Source organism: Myotis yumanensis, unplaced genomic scaffold, assembly GCF_028538775.1.
Source record: "Myotis yumanensis isolate MYYU_CA2020_CCGP unplaced genomic scaffold, mMyoYum1.0.hap1 SCAF_3, whole genome shotgun sequence".
NCBI classification, from domain to species: domain Eukaryota; kingdom Metazoa; phylum Chordata; class Mammalia; order Chiroptera; family Vespertilionidae; genus Myotis; species Myotis yumanensis.
Genome location: NW_027223754.1, coordinates 83,868,909 through 83,893,288, shown reverse-complemented (window position 1 = coordinate 83,893,288; position 24,380 = coordinate 83,868,909). Strand labels below are relative to the sequence as shown.

The 24,380-nt window shown below is 40.7% G+C and overlaps 1 protein-coding gene across 2 annotated transcripts in view; it reads left to right on the top strand.

Annotated features, from left to right (window-relative positions):
* Positions 1 to 24,380, top strand: part of ENOX1 (ecto-NOX disulfide-thiol exchanger 1) — a 576,449-nt gene that overhangs the window by 329,736 nt on the left and 222,333 nt on the right. The gene's annotated exons all lie outside the window — the stretch shown is intronic.

The following is a 24,380-nucleotide window of genomic DNA, read 5'->3' as shown; positions in this document are numbered from 1 at the left end:
GGAGATCTGAAAGGTCATCTTGCAAACTTCCCAATCAATACTATACTGGTGAGTTTCTTCAGATACATGAATTCAAAAAAAGATATGTACCCCTTATTTACAACTAGAGGCCCAGTGCATGAATTTGTGCACAGGTGGGTCCGGCTGGCCCGCCCTGATTGGGGCTGATCGGGGCCGGGCTGGCCCAGGGAGGGGGGGGGCAAGAGGTTGGTCGGCCGGCCCTGTCCCCTTGTTGAACTCCTGGTCAAACTCCCAGTCGAAGTCCCGGTTGAGGGGACAATTTGCACATTATGCTTTTATTATATAGGATAGCCAAGATATGAAAGCAACCCAAGTGCCCATCAATAGACAAGTTTGTAAAAAAGCCATGGTACATACATAGACCAGAATAGTACTTGGCCATTAAAAAAAATTAATTCTTACCATTTGCGGCAGCATGCAAAGTGAAATAAGTCAAGGAAAGACAAATACCATATGATTTTATTTATATGTGAAATCTAAAGAACAAAATAAACAAACAAACAAAATTGAAACAGACTTATAGGCACAGAGAACAGACTGATGGTTGCCAGAGGGGAGGGGGATGGGGGACTGGGTAAGAAAAATGAAGGGAATTAGAAGTACAAATTGGTAGTTACAGAATAGGGGGTGTAAAGTACAGCATAGGGAATATAGTCAACAGTAACTATGTATGATGCAGGAAGGTACTGGAAATATCTGAGGGAACACTTTATAAAGTACAAGATTGTCTAACCACTATGCTGTACACCTGCAACTAATAGAAAATAATATTGAATGTAATCTGTAATTTAAAAATAAAGTTAAATATATATATATATATATATACACATATATATATATATATATATATATATAACACAAACACACACACACACACATATACAGTGGGGCCTTGACTTACGAGTTTAATTCGTTCCTAGACCGAGCTCATTAAGGAGCTCGTTAAGGAGTTCGTTAAGGAGCTCGTTAACTCAAATTACTCTATCAACTCTCTGTGGTTGGAGAATAGGGGACTAAAAGGTGGAGACAGAACTGTGGCTGGGTCTGGGGCTCTTGTAGGCAGCAGAAGGAAGGAGAGGGCTGGGGAAAGTCTAGACACGGTTTTCTTCAATTGTCCTCCCTTCCTCTGGGCCCCTCACTCTGTTCTTTCCTTGTCATGGTGGACGCTTGGGCCTCGGACTGACAGGAGCTCAGTGATGGTGGAGTTCAGCCCCCTCACTTATCAGCTGAACATACAAAGGCCTCACATTCCAAGTGGAGCTGTTTTCAAGTGGCTAAAGTGCTGGCAATTCATGCCTCCCGGCCTTTCCCCTCTCAGGTTTCCTCCTTGGGTCAGTTGCAAACTTCACCGAGACACTGAAGCAACTCCGCCCTGGTACTTCTGCACCAGCCCCTGCACTCTTCCTTTAGGTCTCTGGGTCCACAGTCTGAGCTCAGGGAGGTCACCCAGAGCCTGTTCCCCTGGACAGGTGGGGCAGGGGGGCTAGCTTGAAGAGCTGGAGGAAGATGGCAGAGTAAGAGTTGGTATGAACCAGCGCCTGCTTAGCCAGACTTTCTAAGCTCCCCACCCAGCCCAGGCTGGGTCCCTTCTCCACACCAGGAGGATCCCAGCCGAGGTCCCCTCCCTGTACCCAGCGCTCTCCTCCCTGTTCTACCACTGGGGGAAGGGAGCAGCTCACCTGCTCTGGACCCTGACAACCGGGCAGACTGAGGCACAGGAGGTGCAGCCTAGGGTGCTGGTGGCTGCGAGCCTTCTCCCCCTCCCTGAAGCGTGGGGTGGGGTTGCAGCAGCTCACAGCCACCCCTGGGTACCATGCATGGAGACACTGCTCTCCACTGAGCCACCATCCGCCTGGAACCTGTGAGGGTTGGGGTGGCCTCAACGGGCTCCCACTGGCCCCACTGAAGCCAGACTCAGCTTGGCCGGCCTCCCCCGCCGCCTGAGGGCTGCGCATGCCCCACGGGCCTCATCGCCCTCATGAATCACCGTGGTCCGGCCGTCCCATCCCAGGAAGTGGCCATCCTAATCACCATGGCTCACTCCCCGGTGCAGTTGGGCCTGCCCAGCAAGCATGTAGGCAGGAGCTGGGCCTCTGAGGGGAAGGAGGAGGCATGCCGGGCCAGGGCAGAAGTGGGGAACTTGGCGGTGTAAACACAGCCCTCCTCGCCCCACATCATGCCGGCCCCTCACGCTGCATTCCCGAACCCCTGGGTGCCCTGCCCAGCACTGTGCTCTCGGGCCTGGGGTGGGGGTGAGGGACCTGGAGCTGTGGCCTGAAGGCAGCCCTCACTGGCTTGGAATCGCAGTGGTCGATCAGGGAGGGATGCGGGGTGCCAAATTCCGCCTCTCTCTCTCTCTCTCTCTCTCTCTCTCTCTCTCTATCTCTCAGTGGGCCCTGTGTCTCCAGTGGGCGGGTGAGGGCTTGGGCAAGGCGATGGGTACCGCTTGCCTTCGCCCCAGCCCTCACCTGCCCCCGTATCACATTGAGATGTGTCTCTGGTGGTCGGGCAAGGGCTCGGTGAGGCGATCAGTGATCACTTTGCCTGAGCCCCCGCCCCCAGGTCGCACACAGGGCCTGGATGGCGGCTTGCGCTGTCCTACCCTGCCTGCAGTATGCAAATTAGCCGCCATCTTTGTTGGAGGTTAACCGCCATCTTAGTTGGCAGTTAATTTGCATATCGCCCTGATTAGCCAGTGGGAAGCATAGCAAAGGTTCGGTCAATTACCATGTTTGTCTATTATTAGATTAGATAATTTAACATTAAAAACTACTAAACTGTTAAGTATAGGTCAACCAGCTACTTCAAGAACTCCAGAAGCCTTCTCTCCTTCAATTTCTTTTTCTAATTAATTAATCAATTATTTATTGAATATATATGACAGTGGTTGTCAAATTTTGATGCACATCAGAATCTCCTTGAGCTTTTTAAATAATACCTGGACCTCCCATCAGATCCACTGAATCAGAATCTGCTGGGGCTGGAGACCAGCATATGTATTTGTAAGAACCTTCTCAACTGACTCTAATGTCCTTGAAATGTTAAGAGGCTGTGCACCAGGCACAGAGGCTAGTTCTATGGCTACTGAGACAGTGGATATCTGCTAGGGGACAGACATGCTTTCACGTATTATATAAGTTCAGTGATAGAAGCATATGATTGCTCTGTAGAAAACTCACATTTCCTCATTCCAAAATGAACTAAAGAAATCACTTTAAAACAGTTCTTGTGCCTTGGAAATCTCCTATTTTTATCTACCAAGTCCCCAAGTGAGAAAGCTATGAATAGTTTTTGAGTATACCTTCTTGGACCATCATCGCCAAATTCCAATTGCTCAAATCCTATTGGTTTCGATTTCCAGAAATATCTCCCAAATCTATTCGCTCCCTCCACCTCCACTACTGTTACCTCAATTTGCCTGGTCTCTGCTAATTATCTCCTCGAGCTTCTCTGCCTGTGAGTTTACACTCCATTTCTGTAAGGTTATCATTCTAAATTACAAATGTGATCCTGTTACTCCAGATTTACAGTACTCTGTTAGGTCCCCGTTGCCTATGGGAATTAAACTTTTCAGCATGGCCCTGGTCAATGTCAGTGTCGTTCTTCTTCATTTCACCATTTGCCCCTTAAACTCTCTAGCCAAACAAAACTACTCACTTTTCTACATCATGCCGTACACTTTTAGCCTAAGTGTCCGTGCTCATAGTGTTGTTGATGCCTAAAATACCTTTTTATTTCTTTTTAATATTTATAATCCCTATGCCCCTGATTTTCACCATCCATCCTTCAGGAAAATCTAAAATTACTTCACTGGCAGAGTTGACTGGTTCTTTCATTGTGTTCTTTATATTAACCTGTGTTTTAATTAATGTACCCATTTATCTACATACCTGCCTCTATACTGACCTATCTGTCTGGCCTTCCCTTTTTAGGAAAGAGCTTTGTTTTGTTTTGTTTTTGAAGATAACTTAAAATGGTGCTACCCACAGAAGGAGTTTACTAAATATTCACTGAGTGAATGGGAAAAGAATGAAGGAACCTGAAACCAATTTGCCATTCCCCTACTCATTGGTTCTAATTCTTCTTTGGCATATTAGTTATAACATCTAGACCAGCACCTATATTAGCTTTCTTCCTAATATGTGAAGATTACTTTCATCTTTTTTTTTTTCCCAAGTCACAAGCCAGTAAGTTGTCATTCCAAAACTGACACCCAACTTTGGAATTCCAATAGTCATTATGGGCAGTTTCCAAAGTTGCCAGTTCTCAAGGTCTCATAACCTAATCCTGATAAATATGCTGCAAACTCAGATTTGTAAGAGAGTGGGTAGCATTTGACGTAGTAGCATATCACCTTGGAAGTGTAAGCTTGCTGCTTGTTCTGAGAATATCTGCTTCTAGCTCTACCGTCTTCCCTCTCTCCACTCCCACCACCATCTCGGGCTGACACTTCATGATTGCGTTGTTTGTGGATTATTTTGCTTGCAGAAAGAGACTCACAAAATGGGAGTTGAGCAATTCTGTCATCTTTGTTATTTATTGTTAGTGGCCTTCCCAAAAGGTATTTGTATTTTTCCTTATTCCTTCTCTTCAGATATTTTAAAATATATTCCAAGTAGTGGCTCTGATATTTTTTTCAAAATGTTCAGTCCCGGTCCTTCTGGATCCAGGCCTCTCCAGTGTTGTTCTAAGACTTCTTCCTGTCCTCCTGCCCTTTTGCGACTGTTTTTACTTTTCTGTAATTGTTTCAATTTATTTTTTTTCCTTTGGGAATCGGAATTTGTAAGAGAAGTTCTCATAAAGACATGGTGATTTCTATAGTGACATCCCCTCTTCATTCACTAGATTATGACCATAAAAGTTTGCTGACTTTTTAAAGTGTTTTTCATAAATCAATGGCATGAATCTGGTTAGAATTAATGTTCTCTGTCCTCACTATTATGAATGCCAGGCTGATATAGCAACTTTCTTCTAAGAGTCCTGTCATCTTCATGTTGTTATTGACTTTTTTTTACACTTGGTCAATATTACAGTTATTATGTAGTTCTTCCCAGTCCTTAAATATTGCAAACAGATTCCTGTCATTCCTAACCTATTTTTTAAGTAAACCACTTTAAATCTGTTCTCCCTGACTTTATTTAAAACTGTCTTAAAATATATGATACCTTGTGTATTTTTTTGTTCTCTTGGCTAATGAATTCTGAGATTACTCTCTATGCTGTAAAAACGTACTTTATTTTCTTTCTACTAAAATGATCTCCTTCATGCTTTGAGCAGTAAAATCCTAGTTTTAGTATTTTATGAGTTGGTGAGTAAATACATGTTTATATTGTCAAGACTTCTCTAATCTTTTCAGTCTATCTTTTATAAAAAAGCTCACTTTGGTTTCTAGTTGATAAGCTAGCATCTTTATGTAGAAAAACGTTTTACGTAGGAAGTATGAATTTAAATCCCTTGACATTCCCCTCAAAGCAGCCTTTTAGAGACTAAAGCTACCGTTGTCATTATACAGATATGAAGAGCAGTGTGATCTGAATAAGCTCCCTTAAATGTGAGAGAGTGAGGAGCCAGCTGTGTCCTCCCAGTGGCCTCCACACACTCTTTATTTCACACCTTGGGGTTTGCCGTCCCTTCTTCAGATGCCTGCTCATTTTCCCTCTTCCTCTTCCTATTGAGGTCTTTTTTATCTTTCAACATTCAGTCTGTATTTGTCTTTGCTGTGGTACTTCCCTGACACCCAGACGAAAACCATGCTTTCCCTTCTCCTCATTACACATTTCTACAATATCTTAAAAACATAATTGGTTTCAACATATAGTGATGGCTCCTACTGTGGAGACGTATCATTCTGTAAATGGCAATAAAGACTGGTTCGTAGGAATACTTGTTTTTCTTTACTGAATTTTTTGAAAAACAGCACAAGTTACAATAGCTTTCAGAATACCAACTGCATTTAAAATGTTATACATTTTTAAAAGAGAAATGTATGAGTCCCATTAGTTAATGTCTTGAAATATGAGTCATTCTTCCCCCCCCCCCCCCCCACCACCACATTTTAGGGCCGCATATTTACAGGACAGTCTTTAGCTGGACCTGGTGCTGGCCGCAGTGGTCAGTAGCTGTGCAGAGAGGACAGGTGCCGAGAGGATATTTTAGGAGGATCTGGCTCCCACAGTCTTTTTTCTTCCACCTGTTTGTGACATTGTCTGTTAGAACTGGGACGTGGAGGAGATTGCATATTATGCTGCTAAATATAGCAAGTCCAGATGGTCAACTCATGTTTCCTCCAACAGACCACACGGCATCTTAATACTTGGGGGCAGTTTCTAACGTGCTGAGTTACTCAGAGGCCTGAGTTTTAAAGTGCTTCTGGTCTAAAGCTTCCTGGCCAGAACAGCATGGCCCGTCAGTTTTCAGTGTGAGAATAAATAACAAGGAGAACAAATCGTGTTTCCTAAAGAGATATAATCATAAGTGACCACACAAGTCCCTCTCTCAGGTCTGTCTGCTGTGACTGCTACGAGGTTGATCATTCAGATTGCTCCCTGCCTTTCAGTGTCTGGGAAACTAGTCGGAGAGAAAAGGCACATAGAAAATAACCACAAGGAAGTGGGTCATGTTAAATGGAAAAGGGCATAAAGAACACTGCTTGCCAACATGCCGTTGTTCTGTAGTTTGATGGTGGATACCAGCTTAGTTATGTTTGCTGTATCTGTACCATTAGAATATTTATTTACTTATTTCTTTATATAAAACTCAGGAAAGTATCTATTTTAGCCTCTTTCTAAGCAATAATATCAGCAAAATCTTACCCTTCTTTCTGGAACATATTAATTGGAACTATGTGAAACTGCCAATATTTGACAACTTTTGTAATCCACGAAAACATTGATTTCATGGCTCAAAGTAAACATAACTATTAAAAATTAAATTAATGATTCCATGTCACACATTAAATTCTAGGACATACCACCCTTGAGGAATTCTGGAGATAGAAGGAGCAAGCAGTCATAAGTTGGTTTGTAAGGTTTCACAGACAAGGTGGGCTTTGATGTGAGCCTGAAGGGAAGGATGCATAGAGAAGAGAAGGGGGATCCATGTTCACAGGGAGCAGCCATGGGTGAGGACATGTAGGAGGCAGTGTGTACCCCCGGTGAGAGAGGAAGGCTGATGGGCCAGAGAGAACGCTCCTGTCTCCTCTAATGCAAATTCTTAATCCTTGAATTTATTTGGAAAGCAAGGTGATATTCTCTTAATATTACTAATACCTTAAGCAAGGTCAGGCTTCTCCATCGGGAGTATGTGGCTGTCAGCAGGGTGACCGTGGTTGGAAAGAGCTGTGTAATGTAAGCACGGGAGCAATGGTGTGCCTGCAGGAAGACAGCTGCATAGAGTGGGAGCTTCATGGCACGTTCCCCCGTAGAGAGCCAGGCTCCCTGCCTGTTGAAGCCCAGTGAGGGCTCTCCTGCCAAAGACAGCGACTGACAGGGGCGAACCTCTCTCCAGCCCATGCGGGCGCCTGTGGATGTCTTCATATCCCTCTGGCCCTTCCTGACTGTGCTGAGAACCCCAGCCTCAGGCTTTCCACCTTCCCCGGTGCAAAGAATGGGTAACCACCCAGCACATTCCTCTGAGCTTCTATGAGGGGGCATCAAAGGTCAGTTTCCAGGATCAGTTTCCACAGCTGTCAGGCCCAGGCTCCGCCCTGCCTGAGGTGCGTTCCAGAAGGAAACATCGAGGCATCTGCCCACCGGCCACGGAACAACATGAACTATATTTTCTTGGAATGAAAAGAGAACAACTGTGCTCTGATGTGTTTAAAAAAACAAAACACAAAAATAAAACCTCCCTGAGTACTTCAAGTGGTGGGACTGTGTCCTCATTATTTTTAGAGCTCGCTATAATTTAGAAAATTATGGGTAGGCCTTATTATTTCCTTATATTGAAAGAGCATAAACTTGTATATGTTTTATTGACAATTTATTGGTGTTTGCTATCTACTGTTAATTATTTGTGCCTGGCAAAAAGAACAAGGCAGGGTTGCTGCTCCCTTGAGTTAATAGTGTCTAACCCCCCCTCCCCCAAAAAAGCTTGAGGTTCAAAATAGAAGTCAACAATAATAACCACAAAAACAATCCATCTCAGAGCCAAGATGAGGGCTAAATTACATATAAATCCTGAATTGTCACAGTCTTTTTCTTTCTTGTGAGTCCAGGGAAACCATAACTCCTGGTGATGATTACATATCCCTTTCCTGAAGATACAGTGAATTTCATGTTTAATTGAGTCATTCAACAAATTTGTATATGTGCATTTTAAAATACAGACTTCATTATGGTGAAGCCAAAAGACCAGGACAAGATTGCTGTTGAAAAGATATTTTGTGCCCTTGGCGGTGTGTTCAGTGGTTAGAGTATTGGCCCATGCATCAAGGGGTCACAGGTTGGATTCCCCGTCAAGGGTCTGCTCCCCGCCTCAGTTTGGGGTGTGTGCGGGAGGCAACCAGACACTGTGTCTCTCTCACATCGATGTTTCTCTCTCTCTCCTTCTCCCCGCCCCCACCCCTTCCTTCCGCTCTCTCTGAAAAGTGATGGAAAAAATATCCTCTGGTAAGGATTAACAAAACAAAAAAGAAAAGAAAAGATAGTTTGTTACAGTTCCTAAGAGGAGAGGACCTGCCACACCACAGAAGGCCACATCAGAGGCACCAGGGTCAAGGGTCAGTCAAGATGTCGAGGGAGTGATGGGAAAAGGTTGGCCAGAGGTCTTATTGTGGCTTCCCAGGGAGAGCAGAGGCGAAGCAGGGTATGCGGTTTAGGATTGGCTAGTCTGAATAACTCCAGGGTTCTGAGGTACAGGGCTGACTCTATATGTCTAGGACCTGGCCCTGGGGATAGGGGCCGGTGTGAGCCCCACAAAGGAGCTGATGGAGGGGATGTGCTCTGGAAAGTTGGTTTGCATTGGAAGGGTGCGCTTCCAGGTGCATTGTTTGCTGTCTCTAGAAATGGGCTAGCTCTCTAGTGTCAGCAAGTCCCCAGATGGCAAAGCATCCGGAGATACAGAAAATAGAAAACACAATTAATACAGTATTTATATATATGTTTGTGTGTGTGTATGTGTAAATGTGTACACACATGCAACATACACACTCATAATATTTGCTCAGTGAATTTGTTGAAGGGGAGGGAGCATGGGTATCTGTGTGCCAGACACTGTTTTGGCTGATGGTGATGTTGCAGAAAAACTATTTAAAAATTTTAAAAGTCAGCCTGCCCTTATGGCAGACCAACTTACCAAAGAAATAATTATGTAATATGACCTCTGAGACTGAGAAATCCTATAGAGAAATAGAGCTGGTAGAAGGACAGAGGTAAGTGACGATGCTATTTTAGGAAGGTCAGGAAAGGCCTGCCTGCACAGGGTGATATTTCAGCAGAGAAAGGACTGAGGGGAGCGAGCAGGGTGGTTGTACGTGTATCTAGAGGAACCACAGTGCAAAGTCACTGAGGGAGGACAATGCTTGTCAGGCTCAAGGAAGAGTAATCAGCCCTGTGTTCTGGGAGCTCTAGGGGACAGAAAGCCGTAGGAACTGAGGTTGCCAAGGTGACCAGAAGGCAGATTCTGAAGGAGTTTGGAGGCCGTCCAAGAGCGATGGGAAGCTGTTTGTGCATGTTTCTGTGGTGCTAGAAACTTAAGCCATCTGAAGACAAGAGATCAGCTTTAGCCTCAAAATGCAAATTAAATTGCCATCACCCCACTCCACTTTCTTATCTTCTATACTATTAAATATTTTTATATTCATTGTGATGGCTCAGTTTACAAATGGGAAAGCTTAATATCTTTCTCCCCAAAGTTCTAAATTTTAACATTTTTTTTTTCAGTTTTAAACAAATTAAACAAATAAAAAAAATTTCCATATGATACAAAAGGACAGCTTCAGGTCATGACTGTTCGAAAATGCACTGAGTTCCTTGGCATATATGTGACATTTAAATAAAATGAAATGTAAATTTAAAAACTGCCATACTTCTGTAAATCTAGGAGAAGGAAAATCTGTGAACAATCAATAATTTGCTTTTATTTTCTATTACATCATGGTCCCTTTTACACTTGTGTCATTTACTGAATATAAAGTAAAATTCATGCACACCTCACTTACCATAAGAGCACCCATAAAGAAAAGCTCACTTCAAATCTAATTGTGGACATGGTTCCTTCATTAAAAATTCATAGGGTTTGTGAATGTATCACATAAGTATTGGAATCTCCATTATTTCCCCAGCTCTTTTCCTACTGCCAATTCTGATCAGAATTTTAAAACACCCATATTTACAAAGGTGTTCTTTGAAGAACAAAAAAAGGAAAAAAATTATAAATAGAAAGACCGTCTGACCCAATATGCTGCAGTTTACCAATTTAGTTTCAGTGTATGTAGGTAAATGGACCATCTTCTGTTAACCGCAGCATCTTGTTATTGCTACTAACTTCTTCCTCTCAGAAAACTTTAAATGTGCTATTAACTAATAGCTGGTCCATTGTTTTTGTTTCAGGTAAAGGGAGGAAACGGAAGAGTAGTCGGCTCACTTAGCTACTTCTCTGTTCTAGTTCTAACACCTCTCCATCCGCATGAGAGAGACATAAGTCACCTGCCACTTACTAATACTGTGCATGTTCTTTGCTGCAGTGGACAAGATTAGCAATGCTTTGCACCACCTTCTTTGGTTACCTCCATGTTGAGCCCCGCTGCTTGCACATACACCAAAACTGCGATCACATGGCAGGGAGGAAATAGACGTTTCTGGATTTCATATATAAATTTATAACCATTGGATTACATTTAATATATTTAGGATGTCACCTTTATCCTCATATAAACTAAATTTTGCAATTTAACGCAACAAGGCGCTTGCAAATTCAGAAACAATCTGTGTTCAATTCAGCTCTGATTGGAAGGATAGGACTATAACCTCTATTTTATTCTGCATCACGTTTTCAGTATTAATTCACAGTCTCTCTTTAATTTGCTGCCCTTCCTAAAATGGTTTGCTCATCTCCTTGGTTCCCAGGTGTGTGATCTAAGGGCACAAAACATATCCAAAACGTCCTGCCATTGTTGGCTGTTGTTCTGAATTTTGTTTGCTGGATTAAGACAGCAAGATTACTAGCTTTCCCCTCTGTTTGATCTACTGGACCACAGGAGTTTACAGCGATGCTACAGTGAAACCCTGCCACACAAAGGCTCAGACCACCTAATTTATTAGTCTGGTGCCATTTGCACCAACAATGATTTAAACCAAAATGCTGATAGAAAAAAAACCAGAGAGATTAGAATATGTACTTTGGGGGGGTGGGGGGGCGGGGGGTGGCGGGGGAAGATATGCTTACTAAATTATCCTGGGTGGGGTTCTTGCTGCTATTTTGTAATGGAAAGAATTCCTGTATGAGAACCTACCTAAAGGGCTGGATTTAACTATCAAAATATCTGACAGTGTTGCCAGTTACGTGTCATTTCCTTCAGCTCTTCAAAGGGCGTTAAATTTAGCCCCTCAAATAACTTGTGAGAGGAGGGTTGAAGGCATGAAGTGGAAAAGCTCAGGAAACTGGCCCACAGGGAACTTGTGACAGGAGCTCTCCTATGATATGCAAATTGTGCTGCCATACTGCTATGCACCTTTTAATAGGAGAGGCAGAAAAAGGGATGTCCCCACATCCGCTCTCAGGGCTTAAGAATGTCTTTCTTGGGAATGAAAAAGCTAAGTGTCAAATGGTAATGAATCTGATAAGAACACAGTGAGACTTTGATTCAAACGTACATCCCACAATAACATAGACTCTTGTGCTTCCAGAACCTCCAGTAGGTTGGTGTTCCCTTGAAACAGGATTTAGAAGTTGGGATTTCTGGCTTACTTAGCTCGTGGCTCTGCCGAGCTCCATAGTACCTCCACTTCCTACTCTCTAGCTCCTGTTGGCTGGCAGAAAGGAGAACAAGGCCAGGCCTGCCGTGTAGCTAGCTGACAATGTAATTAGACGGCTGTGTTAGAGACACTGTGTTGGGGAGAAGTGGTGGGACGAGGATGAGAAGGGGTTCTGGCACAAAGGGGGTGGGAAAAGGAGTTAGTAATCTGACTTTACCTCCCAGGCGTCCCACTCATTTGCCCTGACCAGCCTTCCCACCTTGCCCTCCTATCTCTCACTACTATATTTTGTTAAGGAGAGAAGTGTTGGTGTTGGTGAATGAGCTGTCTGCACAGGGAGAAGAGTTCCAGGCAGTCCTTGATGGCAGTGATGTTTATACCAACCTCTCAGCTTAAACGACAGATTTACCCTCAATAGATGTATTCAGACAAAATTAAGCCCAGTTTGGGCCAAGGCGTCTGTAAGATTTTCTGATAAACTCTAGCCCATTGAAACTCCCAGGCTACATACAGATCAACCCTAGGTGGACATCTTACGCATTTGTTCCCCCTCTCCTTTTCTCTAATGTGCAATCAATATTCTGACTTTAAGAAAAATGTGCTACTCAATAAAGCATGGCTCTTGAGATGTTTTTTGGCAGTGATTTGTGCTGATTTGCTCAGATTCTTTTCCTTGCCTACTTTTATGACTGAAGTAGAAGGGTTAGGATGGCTGACCAGGCCCGGGGTAAGGGCCATGCAAAGACAACAAAGCTTCCAGGTCCTGATCACATGGGATCCTCAGCCTGCTCTACCTTGCCACCGCAGGCTGTCTCCTGGCGCAGTGCTGATGCTGGCATTTTCCCTCCAAGCAACTCTGGCTTCATGTTTCCTTACTGCTCACAGCAGCTCCTCCTCTACTTGTCTTTCTTGTGGGGAATAGAAAGGGGATGGAGTAATCTTAGTAACTTTCCTTCCTTTCTGCAAGCCCAGCAATACATTAATAAGTAGTTATATTCAGAATCTAGTTGTTGTTTTCTTATACGAGGCAGCCTCCTGTGAGTATCTATTATGCACACTGTAGCAAGCTCAAGTCTGCTAACACTTTTGAATTTGCAAACACCTTGAAGAGTGAAGGAAGGGAGAGAGAAAAACATTGATCAACCTAGGTGTGTGCCCTAATGGGAAATCAAACCTGGGAACTTATGGTGCACAGAATGACGCTCAACCAACTGAGCCACACCAGCCAGGGCCAGGGTCTATGTCTTAATCACCATTATATAGTGGATCTCAAGCACAGTGATCTGCATTGAGTAAGCATTAAATACACATCTGTTATGTGAATGCATCCCCAGGGCAAGAAATTAATCCTTTTACCCCAGACTCCTCTCCCTTTAGAGCCAGTCAAACCAAGAAGGACTTCCTTGTCTGCCTTTTTGCTGGAGAAAACCTTAGTTCCCCAAATCTAGAACAATAGAGGTCTAGGCCAAGAAAAACAGAACCCTGGGCCCTACTATTCATTAGCTTTGTGACCTTGGGTAAATGACCCAAAGTCTTAACTTTCTGAATCTTCGTTTTTCTTCTTTTTAAAAAGTTGCTAATAACATCTATCTCATAGGTTGTTGTGAGTTTTCATAAGATCAATTTATGTGGGACTGTTATGTAGTAAGCTATTTTCCCAGTGGGTGCCTCTGGGGGAAGGGATAAGGAGATGATATTCTCCTGTAATTTATGACTTTAGCTTTTTAACTCATTACAAGTATTAGTGTTAGTAATGATACCTTTTAAAATTAAAATGTCCTTATAAAGAATATTAGTTCCCATCTACCTAATGTATATTAATGTTTGTTCTCAGATTGAAAAGAACTGTGTCACTGTATGTTCATGCAAATTTCACTGCTAGACAAAAGGACAGTTAAATTAGCTGGTAGCTAGGATTGGTAGCAAGAGTTTGGGGAATATGAATGAAGATGATGTCTGCTATTCAAGTAAGAGTTTGGTGTGCAGAGATTGCACTGTGAGAAGTCTGGAATAATGCTACATTTAGTTTAAGGTTGAGTATGTAAATATTGTTATGTCAACCTTTTTTAGCTTATTAATAAAACTATTGGTGTTGTAGAGTTTGTGTCAGGTTGATATGTTGGATCAGTACATGAATACATGTCTACTTCATTGTGCAAGTAATAGAGTAATTATCCTAATGGCTCAATGTGCAAGGCCTGGAGTTGACAGCCACTGCACTTCTCAAATGCCATCACTTGGTACACCGCACTGTTTAACCACCACTAGTCGACAGTTGTTTTCTTAGCCATTATTTTATAATAAACAGTATCTCATAATCAACCATAAAATTTAGAATTGCACAAGAGTGAGAACATCACAGGACTTGAAAACAGGTCTTTTTCATCGACTCGAAAGGAAGAAATGTGACAATGCTAGTGGGAATTCTTTTACAATATTTGTTTAGATTGAGTTTAAGCCATCTAGCTGTGAAAATAATAAACCACAGTAGCAATAGCAACATACTGTCATTCCCGCAAAGCACATTCAGCCTAATTTTTTATAAATAATAAAACCATAAATAAATATGATTACACTAAGCTAACATGAAATTACATTTGGTACCATTGGCCAGATATTCTTCTTTCACGTCTGTGTTCTTTAGGGTCATTTTTTTGCTTGCTTCTCCACCTTCCCCTGATAATTTGTAAGTAATCTATGAATAAATAACTAGAATAGCACTTGATCCAAGTTTGGCGAATTTGGGGGGAGTAATAAATTTGTTTATCCCACATGTAGCAGGCAGGAAGGACACAGACGGTGCCTCAGACCAGCCGTTTAGCCTCCGTGGGCTCAGGCAGCAGCAGCTTTACTTTTGCAGACTTCACCACACATATCAAACTTGTGGAATGCACTTACATCTGACATTTGTTTAAAGGACATTTGGACAAGATTTTTATAATTTTGCTTTTGAAATTATTTGCCTACAAGTTACTCCTTTTATTTAAAACAAACTCTGATTTCTCCATAATTGTTCAGACTCAGGAATTATTTACAAAGTGAGAAAGCCCCACTTAGAAATGATCAATATAATAATGTCAACATGAGTATTAAATTTGATAATTAGAAAAGTTGTCATGATACAAAACTTATAGGAATTTTATGAAATAATCATTTGTTTTTGATAACTCATGTTTCGTTGCCACAACATTTTCAGCTCTCCAACATTTTTATAGACCTCCTGTCATATGGGTCTTGTTGTTGATACAACCATGCTTAGAAAAATGGGCTACTTTCCCAGGGGCCAATGAGTCCTTGGTCTGGAAGATTGGAGTAGAAACAGATTCTATTTGAGAAGCTTAACCCTCCCTTCTAGGAAAGGATTTCTATATGACATTTTTTAAGAGGCAAATATTGTCTCCTACAGATGGGAAGAATGAGTTAACATGGGAGAAGGTGGGGTAGAGAACAGCACATTTTCACCTTTTTATGGAAGTCTATAACCAAGATAGAAAAGGAGTGCAGAAGGAGTTATAGCTATAGCAGCAGTGTTTACGGCGATCTTCAACCTTTTCCAGTGCTGGAACCTTCCCATCAGAATTTATTTTACACCCTCCTCTTTGGGGAGCAGGAACCTCCATGGAGGTGTTCCGTGTTGTAAGCCTTGCCGGGACCACTGTATGTGGACAAGCCTTACTTCTGATGGTAAGGCCTGACCTCCAAAACAGCTAGAGCATAAACACTTTCACCAAGAAAGAACCAGGACAGTCTTCCTAATAGCTTCTGAATCATGAATGTCCTTGGCGCTAGAACCACCTTCACCCCAAGTCTCAAGAAATTTTGGGCCCCACAAGCCACCTGCTTGTCTGAGCACTCCGGTTGAATCTTGCTGAACACAGCCAGTGGCACCAGAGGTTTGACCTGTTTCCAGAGAATGCTTCTTGCCAGTCTAGAACTTTCCAATTGGGTATTGCACTGCACATGCATTTCCCTCAGGCACTGTGCCGCAATACCCCTCCCCTGAGGAACTCACTTGTATAACATAACCACACCTGTGAGTTCCTCAGAGCAAAACCAACTGTCCCAGGGAGCCCACTGGTTACGGAGCATGTAGGTGGTCATTTAGGGAAAGAGAAAACAAGGTCTCTAGCCCGGGGCAACTCATAGGAGGTGGGGTGGCCTGTTAAGTCTGTAAATCCTTGGGCAACCATGACCACAGAGCTAATGCTTTATTCATCATGTCGAAATGGCTTCATTAAGAGCACATTAGTTTAAAGAGTAACTAACATGTTCTTCGTGACCCTACTAGGAGAAATGTTAAACAGGATGAGCAACTGGCTCAGGCTGGATGTGGGCTGATCTGGGTTTTACTGCAGGTAAATTTCCATAGATGAAAGAGCTCTAATCAGGGTTTTGTGGGAAATAGATGATTCATTTACCAGAGTTTGCAGCCATTTAAGGGTCAGTTATTCACCCACTACAATTAAAATGTTCCACCTTGTAGCTTAATATGTTTTCCATGGTTGGGTCAAGGTGTAAAATGAGTACAGAACAAAAATAATGTACAAAACAGCACAAATAATAAAATTTTATATTGTCTGCTTTCCCTTATATAAGAAAACAAAATTTATAGAAATTGCTTTCTGTGTGTAAGTGTGGCTGAAAAGACCAGTGTGTGCTGATATGTCTTTCTACACTATGCATGCATACAAATTTGTTCTTTGATTTGTGGTGGTGTTTGTGGTTTATAGAATTCACCTCTCTTTTTTTAAAATATATTTTATTGATTTTTTACAGAGAGGAAGGGAGAGGGATAGAGAGCTAGAAACATCAATGAGAGAGAAACATCGATCACCTGCCTCCTGCACACCACCGACTGGGGATGTGCCCACAACCAAGGTACATGCCCTTGACTGGAATCGAACCTGGGACCCTTCAGTCACAGACCAACACTCTATCCACTGAGCCAAACCGGTCAGGGCTGAATTCACCTCTCTTGAAGCCTGACATCACCTGCAGTGTGTTTCAAAAGTGTTGTCCCCTTTCTCAAAAGGAATCCTTGCTCTGGTCTCTGGGCTGCTCTTTCTCCGGAGTTCATGGCTTTGCCATTTCAAGTGAAGCTTTTATGTAGCTGCAGCATTCTGTTTACTTTGTCTATTCTGTAGAACTTTTTTGATTGGGGATTTGAAGAGAACAGAGAATGCAAACAGGAAAAAACAACAACACTTGATTGAGTAGAAGCAAGAACCCTCTGATATGTCCTTATTTGCTTGTCTGTGACTTAGTTAGTTTGCAATTAGACATTAATATCCCTATTCAGGGGGTAGACGAATCATGTTACCAAGGCCACACATCACTGCAGAAGTAGGATTCAAGGGCAGAGCTCAAATCTCTTACTTTCTAGATAAGGTCTCAGCTGAAGGAAGAATTTCTGAACTGTAAGGCTATTTTGAAATAGTTGCCTGTCAGACATAGTTTGTGATTTCTGTATCTTTGAGAAGTTGGAATTGATGAACTCTAAGGCTCGAACATTGATGTTTTATTAACCTGAGTGTTTGTCCTGAATCCTCAGGGACTTAGAAAACCTTTGCTTAAAGTGAGACTCTTCTAGCTTTAAAGAATTCAGGCTTAAGTTTACAGATTAGATTGCTTTCTTTAATAATTCACAGCAGAGTCAGCAATGATAACTTTTTCCTATAATAGGTGTATTTTGGAAGGTAGGAAACAGCATAGGATCACATATTGTATATGTGCTTAATAGATTTCCATTAATGAGAGAAATGAGCTGACTCATTACATACTTCATAAATAATCTTCAAGTGTAATATTGTCCTCAGAAAATCTGAAATAGTCTAAATGTGGAAGGCCCTATATTTTAAATGTTGTCTATTAAAATACTCTGAAATTACATATACCATAGTAGCATCCAGCTTTGGTTTCTTTTCTGTTTTTAATGGAAAGGGAAATACTTTATTTCTAAGGTCTCAAGCTTTCTCTTTTATTATTATGTTCAATTTAAACATATAAAGAGTAATTTTTTAAAAGCACAGGTTTCCTGAAAACAAAACAATTTTACCTTTGTCATTGCTCTATACTTACGTAAGTAATGCCAAATTGTATTTTTCTTTATATCAAAAGATAATTGGCTTTATCTACTATCCTGGTTGAGTTGTCTCTTTGGCAAAGTTGGTTATTTTGTTTGCGTGATTTCAGAGGGAGAACTTCTGTTCTCTTTCATTTTCTCTCCACATTGAGTTCTTTGAAGACATGGGTAAAACCTTACCATTCATTCAGTAACCATTTTCTTCCTAAGATAGAACAGTGATTTGTAGAACAAAATTGGCTGCTAGATAAGGTGGAAAAGTGGAGGGTGTAATCACGGACTCTTAATGGCATTTTGTGTTTGAGAAATGGCCAGATCTGCTTTTGATCCTCTGTGATGCATGCCAATTGAAACTTTTCCTTTCTTCCAATGATTTCACTTCTTAAGCACTGTACACATTATCCCATTGTTACACTAATGCACTGCCTAATGGGTCTGGAGATGCCCTTATTTATAGATTTCGGCTCATTCAATGAGCAGCTGTAAGAAATCTCACAAAAGGAGAGCATCACTGTAACCTGCGTACGACCCTACATTGGCTGCCAGGGAGATGTGGGCTCTTAGATCTCAGAGAATGACCCTGTTAAACTCACCAAAAGTTTATCTGGAAAGATCTAACTTTTTCTTTAATTCTCTCTAAGTTTTTTTTTTTAATTTTAAATTCATCTATGTTCTAGTCTCCCACAGCATTTCCCCCTTTTGTGTTTTTTAGCTTTCAAACTTTCAACCTTTGGGATTGGACCCTTTGTTCCTTCAATAATTCCTCTTTCCCTTTTATTTTCCTTTTTACATTTCCTTCTTCCTTCTATGCTTAAATTCATTTGAAAACATATATATGTATGCATATACATGTAATTTTTATATAATTTTAATATTTGTTATAAACTTATAGGAAGAGAGAAAGCACATTCCAGGTTCTGTGCTAGCAGCTGGGTATGCAAAGGTGACTTGTTTCCTTAATCATTCTAATCTTGTTGTTTATTAGGCACATAAACAACTAATTAGAACATGAAGTTACAAATGCTGGTGTAGAGAAAGGCACAGGGTGCTATGAGAGCACAGAGGAGGGAGTACATAGTTCCTTTGTCTTCTTGTCTTGAATAACAAACTAAAAACTACATGGAACAAGAATGGCATCTCTCCTCAGGTGTACTGTGCTGTGATGTGTGTCAATTCATGACATTTTTGAAGAGTTTTGTGATTTTATAAGTATAAAGGTAACAGGTCAGGTATTAAAGAACACCTTTTGATTTCATGACTTTGACATAAAGCACTGTCTGGTTCAGCCCTGACTGAATTGATCTCTGCCTGGTTCCATCCTCTGCTCATACCATTTCCTAAAGCTGACTTTTTTCTCTAACACTGAGAAGGATCTTTTTAGCTTTATTAGATCTAATGTTCTTACTTTATAATTCTCTCATTAGAAATCCCCTATAAAATGCAATATCTCATAAAATCTAATCTATTCTAAATATCTTTTTCAAAATCTTAATTCTTTTATTTACCATTAATAAGGAGATTTTTTATCACTAATAACCAACTTCCAGTATACAGTCATACACTGCTTAACGTTGAGGCTATGTCATGAGAAATGAACCATTAGGTGATTTTGTCATTGTTACGAATATCATAGAATGCACATACACAAACCTAGATGGTATAGTCTACTACACACCTGGTCTTATAAGGTATACCACTGTCATACATGTGCTCCATCATCGACCATTATTTTTTTGTAAAGAATTTCATGGCATCCTTGCAAAATGTTGTCAATAAGGTGCATGACTATATTTAACAGACTTGAAAACTTTATCATGCTTTATCATGTAGTACCTTAGGTAATCTTCATTTTCAGCTGCCTTTTCTAATCCTCTTCAAGCTTTCTCCTCCAAAACACCCCTACCAATGTAGACTTCATGACATTTTGTGGAAAGGGCAGAGGAAAGATTTACACAGTGTACTTTCTAGGGAACCACCTGAAAATCTGCCTCAGTCATTTCCATTCTCTGGAGTCCCCTTTTCCCTGGATGGCCACCAAAGATCCCTTCTTTCTTTCCCATCAAAGTATTTATCCTTAGTTTCCTCTTTTACCACATTTTGCAGAGCAATTCCACTCTGCCTCAAAACTTGCAGATTCACTCACCTCCTAGGTTTGTAAAACAAAAGATCCAGCACTTAACAGAACCTATTCTCCTTAGAAGCCTACTTAGTAATCCCCTACAGTAATTACTAGTACAGCTTGTCCTTGGGATCTCTTAGAGTTTGGAAAGATAACAGTGAGAATTGTATAAAACTGATGAAAGACATTAAGCTTTTCTAGTTGTTCCTGAATGGGAGAGTTGGTATGAATAACTTAATTTGCCATTACGGGAAGAAAAAAAATGTTCCCATTATTAATCATAGACAGTTGCTTAAAAATTATGAAGTTAATACATAAGTAACATCTATTTAACAATCTACACTAATAAAAGAGAAAGATGCAAATTGACCATACCTTCATGACGCCCAACAGCCAATCAGGAGTGAGTATGCAAATTAACCCAACAAAGATCGCAGGTTCATTTGCACCACCCGAGCTGCTCCAGGCCTCTGGGCAATGTGGGAAGGTGGAAAGTTGGCTCTGGGCTGGAGCGAAGGAGGTGCTGGCAGCCAGGGGAAGGAAGGCCCATTCTTGAACCAAGCTTTGTGCATTGGGCCTCTAGTATTCTATATTGCTTTAAACTACATAACATTTTCATAAGTTCAATAGAGTAGCCTACTGATTACATGAGCAAAGTAAGATATTTTCTTAGTGATAGAAGAAGAAAGTAGAACTTTGGGAATATATTTTTATTTTTACAATATATATATGATAATGCTAATGAATAATTTTTATAAAATAAGAATGTTTCAGATGTCAAATGAAAAAAGTTTCTTTGGAATCGACTTTAACAAGACATTAATAAATCTGAACTCCTCTCCACCCCCTTTTGTTAGGAATCTATGTTTTATGGACAATAACAGATGGATTTTATTATTGTGTGTGTGTGTGTGTGTGTGTGTGTGTGTGGTTTCCTTGGGACCTTTAAATGTTGAACAGAGTTGGAAAGAGTTGTATTATAAAGAGTGAGAGAAGCCTGTGCCATTTTTAAGGCTAAATAGTATTTTTATAGGTTTAGTGAGTTTCAAAACTATTTGCCTTATTGATATAGCTCCATGAAATTCTGAGCATAAATATATCTCATTGAACAGTTATAAAATTGGGCATGAAGCTTTGTACTTGAATATACCTTAACAAAAAACAGGTTAAATTTTAGGTGATCCCTAGACAAAGCTTTGGCCTTTGTACATCTGATTGTGAAAATCTTACTTCACTAAAAGCCAGTTGCACAATTGGTTATGAGTTTCATGAAAGCTTTTGTAGTTGCACTGGCAGAAAAAACTTAGGTAGAAAAATTCATACATCTTTTAAATTACATTATATTATTTTATAAAGGAATTGTGGAAAATGAAGAAATATTCTTCTACAATTTAGGTGTGGCACAGAAAACTAGGGCAATGCTTACTTTTAGAAATATCAAGTGTTATTCACTGTTTTAGAATTAATTACATAATTATCCAGCAGAACACAAAGATCCCAGGGTACCTTAATGGGAACACTACACTTCCAAATAAAATAATTATCACCTGCTATATTCCAAGTGCTTTATTTGCTATAATTTTTAACTACCCACATCTCTGTGTGTAAATAAATATCATTAAGGATATTAATCTTTCTGTTATAGTAGATGGCCAATACAGCAGGATTCGGATCATGTAGTTGATAGGATAGAAATGGTTCAGAGTGGTTTTTTGTAATGAAGGCCATGAGACCTGCCTTTCCCTTTTTGGGAAAATGTGCCCTCAACTCAGATCCCATAGTTCTGATATCACCCCATTCCCAATGGTAAACAAAATGTCAATACTGAGATTTCTTATGAATGTGGCTTCTTAGTGCAGTGAGACCACAATGTCTGACCAAAAAATTGGTCATCAGTGCATCCTTTGGACTGATGTGTGACCAAAAGGGAGAACTGTGGGTGAAAAAAAAGGGGTTCTATGGAAATTAACCTCACAGGGTGATCTGAGCATTAATTCCTAACTAGGCAGGTTATGATGGATAATCACATCCCAGGCCAACCTGTCATTGTTCTTGTACATCTAGGGTAACACACTTTTGAAATACCAGAAGTAATACACGTCAATGAGGCTATTAAAGAGAGCACATGCCCTTGTTAACTATCCTATAATCCCAAACCCTGCCTTCATTTCTCCAATCTTCCTTAATTTCAAGTGCATAAAAGAAGCTACAAAACTGTTACTTTCTGGAGCATTTGAGATCTTGCTCCCCAGCATATGTCATCAGTTTGGCTCAAATAAACTCATAAAGATTCTCTAAAATATTAATTTTTCTATGGTTTATAAATAAGAAAACTAAGGCAGAGAAATTGATTTTAATGGTAAATTAGGCGTTATGATCTTGAATCATTTGAAGAGGCAGGTATTCAATAGGAACAATAGATGTTAGCAGAGAACAAAAATAGCTCTCGTACTAGATAGTAATTAATTGAAAACATCACCTTTCTTGCAAGCTGAGTAATCACCTCAATTTTATTTTTTAAAAGAATTACATGGCATCCTTGACACTATTGGGAATGCCTAAGATGTGATAGAACTTACTTTAGAGTCACCATTCTAAGTACATAGTAGCCACATAAAGTTGTGTGTCATTCAAACCATTGGATTGGTAGATTGAAGAGGTGTAATAAATTGAAATTCAAAGCTTCTCATTGGATGGGAATAAATCCAGGTTTACAAACCACATCTTGCCAATGCTTATTTTAATGAAACAGTAGCAGTTTGTTAAAATGGGCATGAACAATGTGAAGATGGGTAGAAGCCATACTCACTAAGGTGAAAACTACTATTGGGGCAGACATTTACAGAGCCAAGGAAAGCGAACTCTATCTCTAAAACATTAGATCAAAAAGGCAACGTGAGACAAGGCTGGTCAGGCACAGTCATAAAGCCTACAGAGTAAAGAGATGTTCTCTGATAGAGCGGTCCAGAACTGAGATTCACTGTACAGAAAAACAATTGTGAATATTGCCCATTGGGGAGAACCTGAGCTACAAGGAAGCCAGTCAACTAAACTTCATTTGGGGAGATAAGTAAGATAAATAGTTACTTTCTGATCATCTGAAAGGACTCCACTACAGGCCCATTTGAGCAGAAGAATGGACACATTCTAGCCAGACTCTGCTTTGGTGTTCTGAAATGTTTGGAGGTAAACAGAAAAAAATTGCTTTGAGGTTTGGTTTCATCACAGAAATATTGCTGGTATGTGGAGCTAAAGGGCAGATATTTTAGTTAGCTACATATTTATGTCACTGAATTTATTTTATATGGTGAGGATCTCTTGTCTGATGGAAAAAAATTTTCCACTATCTCTTAGGCTCCTCTAGTTGAGGACTAGAGATTTGTGGAGAGCATGGAAACAATTTGCTTATTATCCACATATCGTTGAGATATTGAAACTTAAGCTTTCATTTAAATTAAATGTATTCTCAATTGTCAACAATTTGTTCTTAGACAGTTCCATATTCAAAGGGTTACTGTTTCTTGCATGGAAGAATCAAAGAAATAAAAGAGGGCGCCATAAAAAGTCCAAACTTCACACTAGATACACTGACAAACAGACCATATAGGGTTTGTCAGGTGATGCGAACTGTGAAAGAATTCACAACTGAGAGAAGAGATAGATGCTAGAGAGGGAGCTTATTTTACTTTCCCCAAAGGGAAACGGTCTGTGCATTGCTAATAAATACAGGGGCAAGAATCAAAAGGCAGCTTCCTCCTTTAAAGGGTAACAGCTGCGATTGCTAGGTGATAAAGAAGGGAGGAAGATTTGGGGCTGAGACAGTCCAGCAGATGTCCCAGGGAGGTGGCTTATCAGTATATTTGCCAAGCCTATAAAACATGCTTACAGCAAAAGTTATGAAGAGTTCAAAAGAGGCTTGTTTGAAGGGAAAAGAGGAAGGGAACTTTCTACTAACTACAGACTCCCTGGTGCTAATTATCCCTGAGTTGTGAAAACAGTGGGGAGGAGAGGTAGGCAAGAATGTAGCCTTGAGAGTAACTTATCTTGTCTTGCAGTTTGAACAGAGGGGCTGTTTGAATCAGAGGAGCTAACAGTCTTGGGGTTTAATTACCAAGTGCTTCTCATAAATTGTGGAAGGCCACAGCAAGGAAAAAGAAGGGCCTTTTTCCTGTCCTTACATCAAAGGCCTTTCTCATAACATATAATGCTAGAATATCCATTAACAGAAACAGTTTTAAAAATT